Raw genomic sequence first — 7,116 nt, forward strand, 5'->3', positions numbered from 1 at the left:
TTTTTTCTTCTGATACACAGGGACTGTCCCAACCACACACATTGTCTTATGTCGATCGTCTTCAGTGGGAAGAACACACGGTCGGGACGTTTGAACTTACTAAGATGGACTAGTGTTGGTATCTTCCTGGGATGAGTTGATGATAACAAGCATATAGACCAGCCTTCTTTTTCAGATGTTTGAGGCACAATGAGCACATTGAGTGTTGTGTTGTCTGCCAGTCCTGCGTTTAGCGGACTTGAAAGACGAACAGAGATCATTGCTCAGAGGTCTGATCAACAGTCAAGCTCACCACATGGGGTAAGAGGTGAACAGAGGGACTACAAGTGTGTGTGTGTGTGTGTGTGTGTGTGTGTGTGTGTGTGTGTGTGTGTGTGTGTGTGTGTCTACTGATTCTTAAGTGTCAGAAAGTCCTGAAGCTGCCTCTCATCACTTTCCTCACATTCAACCAAGGATTGTTGTAGAGGACTGCTACAATGGCTCCCACTGTGTGCGGGAGGATAAATGCAGAAAGAAGAAGTGATGCTATCACTGTGGCGTTCTTATTATCTATCATATCAGTCACAGTATTTAGAGTTAGGCCAGAAGCCTTCCTGAGGGTACAAGCCTGAACTTAATGGTATTATTCAGGAGCAAACCAGCCGGATCATAATGTTCTTTATTGTCTATCTGCTCAAACATACAAATAGGTCCCAATGAAGCCTCAGAAAAGGAAGTTTAAAAAAAACTCTGTAAAAATAGACAAATGAATGCGATATTTTGCAAAGCTCAGAAACAAATGTGATTGCATGCCAACACCCTGCAGTCTTCATGCAAAACAGCCACGTCACATAAATGTAAAGAGTGCCTCTTTACATTGGTAACGACGGAACGAACGAGAAGTAACTGAGAAAGTGAGCAATCAAATTAAGCAATGTGCAGTGAGACAGAAACAGACCAGAGGCAATGTGATTGACAAAGATATGAAGCAGTCATTATCAAATTCCTCAGAAGTCACTGCAGATCACAGACTGTGGTGTTAGAGATGAAGGTATGCTGTGTGTTGGATGGTATGTGAGGATGCAGGAGGACTCAGCCAATCAGAAGACAGTGAAGAGAAGCTTCCGGTTTCACAGTGATAAATAGCGTGACAGGAACACATGTCCTGAGTTACCATGAGGTATGAGTCAACGCAAGAAGTAACATTAAGAACAGATTTCACTGTATTGTTTCCAAATGGACTGATCTTCAAACCATTATCTTGGGAGGCTTTGCATTCATTCTTTGTCCAAGAAAAAGCTTTAAACACAATAAAAGATAGTTGGTTTACAAAATATCTTCGTTTTTTTACGCATTGTTCTCATACTCATAGGCCAAATATGTGATGTCAAGTTCAGATGTTTCCCAGAGTTGCAAGTTTGGTAGCAAAAACTATTACACGAACATAAAATACGGATGTCAAACAAACAAGTTGCAAACATGCATCAATGATTATCAATCAGATGGAAAATAATCTGCAGAACAAAACCAGAGAAAAAGATCCTTTAGAAGCAAATTGACTTAATGGGTAATATGTGAAGGTGCTTTGGCTATTTTCTTCTTTAAACACAACTTTCACATCTGATTGCAACAAATTCATGTATGTCCTCATGGGTCTGCTGAAAGGCACTCTAGAAATGTAGCAGGTCAATAACTGAAGCAGGTCAGTGGAATACTACAGCAGCCATTACCAGCGTCATCGACACGACACGGTACTACACTGAACTACTCTTCACCCTTCTGAACAATTAACACTACTTTCAAATGTTTCCAAATGTTTGCTGGCAGCTGACGTTGAGCTAGCATTGCTGCTACACATTCTGCTGATCCATCTCAGCTTAATTCACTAACACGCTACTCGCTGTACTTCAAGTATTTAGGGATCTATTAGCAGGAATACTAAGTTTTCGTTTGTGTATAATCACCTGGAACTAAGAATGGTTGTGTTTTTGTTACCTTCGAATGAGCCCTTCATATCTACAAAGTTGCAGCGCCATGTTTCTGCAGGAGCTCAGAAAGACAAGCCGACCTCGGGCTCTAGAGTGTGTAGTGTCTCCGTCCCTTTAAACAGGGGTAATGCTGATGGGAAATATACTAATGACAGAGCAGATAACATTTAGTAATTCAGAAAATGTACGGACAGATTTTGTAAAGTGATAGAGGAAGTGACGAAGAAGCCCTCATTGGCGTAAACGACACTCTGAAGGGGGATTTTCCCTGCAGGGCATATGCTTTACCTTCTTGGCCACGATTCTTCCACATGGAACAGGATTCGCTCACAAACTCTATACTGCTTACAGTAAACTGTACTGTAAATGTCTGCGCCATAACATGCAGATACTGCACAGTCTATGTAAAGGTCTTGTGTAACTTTTATTAAGTGTCATTCTGAAGCACTGATGTTCCATATTTACTGATTAAAAACATACAGGAGCATTGAATAAGTGTAACATCTCTTCTTTTGGTTGATTTGGGTGCTGAGTGGTGAGCAAGCCGTTTGCCCATCAGACTGTTCCAAAGGATTTGCATTGCAAGGCATCGGATTAGGTCCATGACTACTTCCTGTCACATACACTTTGTGGGATTAACCAGCAACCTGTTCTGAGTCAATCAATCAATCAATCAAAAAACTTTATTGTCATTTCGAGCTATACAATGTACAATTCAAATGAAATTTCGATGTCCTGGCTTACTGTAAAAGTGACTGTAAAATTGGTCATAAATATTTAAAAGTGTTGTGGTGCTGATGCATAAATATAAAATAAAAAGTGTACTTAAAATATAAATGTACTTTATATAAATAACATATATACACTCTATAAAATATATACATTTAAGAGTTCATTAGAGTGGAGTTCACATCACATTGCTCAGGAGAAGAAGTTATTTCTGGTTCAACAGTCTGATGGTTTGGGGAAAGAAACTGTTGCAGAGTCTGGTAGTTCTGCTCCTTATGCTGCGGAACCTCTTGCCAGAGGGCAGCAGATAGAACAGGCCGTGGTGGGGGTGAGTGGGGTCTTTTATAATGTTTTGGGCTCTGGTGAGGCAGTGTTTATTAGCAGTGTCCGATGATCCTCTCCGCTGTCCTCACCACTCTCTGCAGAGACTTCCAGTCTGAGGTGTTGCAGTTTCCAGACCAGGTAGAGATGCAACTGGTCAGTTTGCTCTCTATGGTGCCTCTGTAAAATGTGGTGAGGATGGGAGGGGGGAGCTGTGCTCTTTTCAACCTGCGCAGAAAGTGCAGGCACTGCTGTGCCTTTTTCACCAGTGAGGAGGTGTGAAGGGACCAGGTCAGACTATTTGTGAGTTGCACTGGCAGCTTAACCGTAGCTTATTTGTCAAAACCAATCTTTTTAAAAAGACCATTAAAGAGAGACAGGGAATGAGGGGAAGAGAGTAGGGGATGACATGCAGCACACAGTCTGAGCATGGGAATCAAACCGGGGACTCGCTGTTCAGGGCATTTTCATTGGATGTAAAAAAAAACATGATTGAAAATAATTTGTATGTTCGTGGAGTTTTACAGAATCATCCAATTTCAACACTTTTGTCTGGTGATGTTCGATTCCTACATGTTGCAAACTAGAGTGCTAAAACATTTCTTGTAACGACTGAAATGGAGAATAATATAACTTATTTTGAATATTCAGAAAAATATGACTTCTGGGGGTAATGGAGGTACACTTAAAGCTCTTAATGATATGGAGAATAATCGGGACTACGCTGGCTTTACTTTTGTATGCTGAGGAACTCAACAGTAGATTTTGTACCCTGACTGACACTGGAACTGCATCCCTTTGGTACCAGAGAACAACAATAGACAACAGATACTGTACACAGCTTATTGAAGCCCAACTTGTACTGGTGAGAAATGTACTGAGATTGTGCCTTTAACTACTGGTGTTCTACTGTTCGGTAGAGCTTCAGGTAATGTTGTACGCTGATGAGACAGTTCTATTCCTACAGAAGATTACTGTCGTTTGAAGTTGTTACAGTTGCATATTCTGTTGCCAACAAACCTTGATGGAAACGATAAGAGGCACAAAGCTTGGTAGTGATGTTCGCCAAGTCATGAGGTCATCCCTGCTGATTATCACATCATGTCAATCAATTAGCTCCTTTGATTATCCATTACCTCTCTCAACCCACCACTAACCCCAACGTCCTCTCCCATTTGTTCCCCCTCACCTGGAGGTGCGATCAGACACATAGCCCTTCTGAAGCGGACTCATGCAGAACCTATAGGTGGGGGGGGCTTGATTTGTTATACATTTGAGGCAGGTGAGGGAAGCGTTAGGAGGTAGCAGCAGAATGTGTCGTCTCTAATGACCATGTGGTTTTACAGAAGAGTAAAGCTGATTTAAGGAGATGTACATACATGCAGAGCAGGGATTTGAGGCTGTAATCTCCTATTCCAAGAGAAGCTTACCATTTGTCAGGCTGCAGAGGAGAGCCGATCAGCAACGCCTTCAATGTGCTGACTGAACGTGTGCTTATGTTTGAAGTGCTTTAGGTGCAAAGGGCAGATTTCAGTGAATGAAAGAAACCGATCCTTCGACAGACTGCTGCTCTCTGAGCAGGACTGAGCAGCAACACCTCTGTAATTGCTGACAGAAAGTACTACACAGGTAGTTCAGATATTATTAATTAATTAATTATTATTAATTTATTTATTTAAACTATGCATGTGGTCCTATGCTGTCTGCAGATGAAGTAGCTGCCAAAGAGTTTCATCTACCACATTTTAGTGTTTAGGGGTACATAACTGAGTTGCCCCACAATACATGTATTTCTCCCTGCATGATTATGCCTTCCCATTAGCTCTTTCATACCTTCTCCTAGAGCCAGAGCTAAAACTGCCGACACGGCCAACTCCTCTAATCTGTGATGTCACACCAACGTACAGCTCCAGACAGCATTAGTAGGGGAACATGGCACAGGTGATTGTAAGAGCAGCCAGAAAGATTACGTATTGGAGGCGTTGCTGAAAACATAACCTGAGAGAACCCCCCCCTAAACCTTTCTGTTACATGTTCTGATGGTTAGAAAAGGAGGATCGTTAAGGATAAAAGCTTAAATAGACTTCTTAATGGTTTCCTACCCCTAAAAGAATGAAGATTCACTAGCATTTTGTGACATTCCTTAACTGGCCCTGCCAGTACCAGACCACAAAAGGAAGAATTCCCTGCTCTTGTATGCCTTTCCCTAGATCAACTCTGCAGCTTGGCTCTGGTGTTATAGTCTTAACTTATATCCCTATTGCATGCTTGACAAGCAAGAAAAGACACTGGATTAAAACAGGGAAATAGGATTCTTTCAGCATTGCACAAAACCATCTTGACAGACGTGGGCGTAAGGAGGGCTTGCTGAAGGTTTTTCCTATCAATCATGCGTTGATACCTCTACGGGGATTTGCAGAGAAGGATATTCTGTATCCTGTACCGGGCTGTTCGCGCTGAGCGGTGTGTGAGATCTGTGTCTAGAACTAAGACACTGAAAGCTATTTAGGGCTTTTCACACAGTCCTAGAGCCTGCAGACAGCCTGAAGGTCAAAGATCACTAGTGTTTACAGATGGCAGGATCACAACCAGGATAAGAGGTGTCGACGAGCGCTTGGTGTTACTGTATTTCTGACCGGCGCTCACCCATCATACATACATAACAGAACAATCTGTTAAACTTTGGTCCTCAGAGTCAAAGAAGTTCAAAAGAGGTTTTGTTTTCACCCATATTTATGTTCTAGACTTCCATGTGTGAAGTCATTTGGCTGGAATTCGATGCATTACGTGATAAGATGCTTGGCCGTCATTATCAAGCTGGGGTGGGGTCGTGGGCGGTGATTGGTGGAAGTCATTATTTTATATATATTATATAAAGATTAAACATCAAACATGAACCGTTATTGAAGCTGAGTGCCTAGGAGCACTATTTGGCAATGGAGGAGATTTGAGTATAATTGGGACTGGGACTTTTCAGAACTGCCATCACGGTGTGAATGGAATTGACTTTGAAAAATAAGCATTTAAAAAGCATAACGGAGGACATTATAGACACACAGGAGCTTATCTTCTCTATGTTCTTACATAACATTCAGTTAAATCAGGACTGACACAATAACTGGCTTCATGCAGGGACTGAAATCCAACATGTGTCGGGTTGAATTATCAGACCGGCCTCCAACTCTTGGGGCTCAACATTCATTGTGCATCAGTTAATTAATAAATCAATAACCACGAGTCAGCCTCCTACATCGACTTCCTCTCCCAATTAAACAAAAGCCTTTGAAAGTTTCAGAGTGAAATGTTATGAAATTCCAGACATTCGCGTCTCTGATGTTGATGACTGTAGACAGATACATATTACAGGTCACCTGGTAGATATTAAGATAAAAGAGCCCATCATAATATTCAAACCTACAAACGTTGAAGGATTTTCATTGCCTTTCATACACATTTCTCCAGCTCTCATGCCAGGGCTCTGTTTTCTGAGGATTACAGTATTGTACAGGACCAGGTCGTACAGAGCGAGTGCTTCCTTCAGCATCAGACATTCCACTAACGGCTTTAAAGGATCCACTAACGCAATGTTTTTAAACTCCAGTGTTTCAAGACACAAGTCCTAATATGGTCGTCAGGGCCTCACAGCCCAGGAGAGCTTTGTTCTGCAATACTTCAAAAGCTTTGTAAAGGTGAGCATGAGATAAGTTACCATCATGCTGCAAAACAGAAACAAGTTGATTCACTTTGATTTAAGGTAATTTCAACACGTATTCAAGCTGTGGCTACGATCACACAGAGTTACTACGCTGTTCAGCAACACATTTCCTGCCACTGATTTACTTTCTCTCCGCTCTTGGAAGTTCATTTGGCCCTTTTTAAACAAACACGAGTCAACGATCAATATGTGATGCCGTCCCAGGACCAGGAGACTGAACCTCACATCAGGGTTCACATGTTTCTGAAGATTACACAAGAATGTGCTTCCTCCTCTACCAACATGTCACAGCCTCAGTGCTGGCAGAGGGCCCTGACATGGGAAGGGAAAAGAAAAACAGCAGCGCTGCCAAATTCTTGATCAAAAAGAAAGAAACGCTCAAAG

The sequence above is a fragment of the Cottoperca gobio genome, chromosome 23 (genome assembly GCF_900634415.1).
Source record: "Cottoperca gobio chromosome 23, fCotGob3.1, whole genome shotgun sequence".
Classification (NCBI taxonomy): Eukaryota; Metazoa; Chordata; class Actinopteri; order Perciformes; family Bovichtidae; genus Cottoperca; species Cottoperca gobio.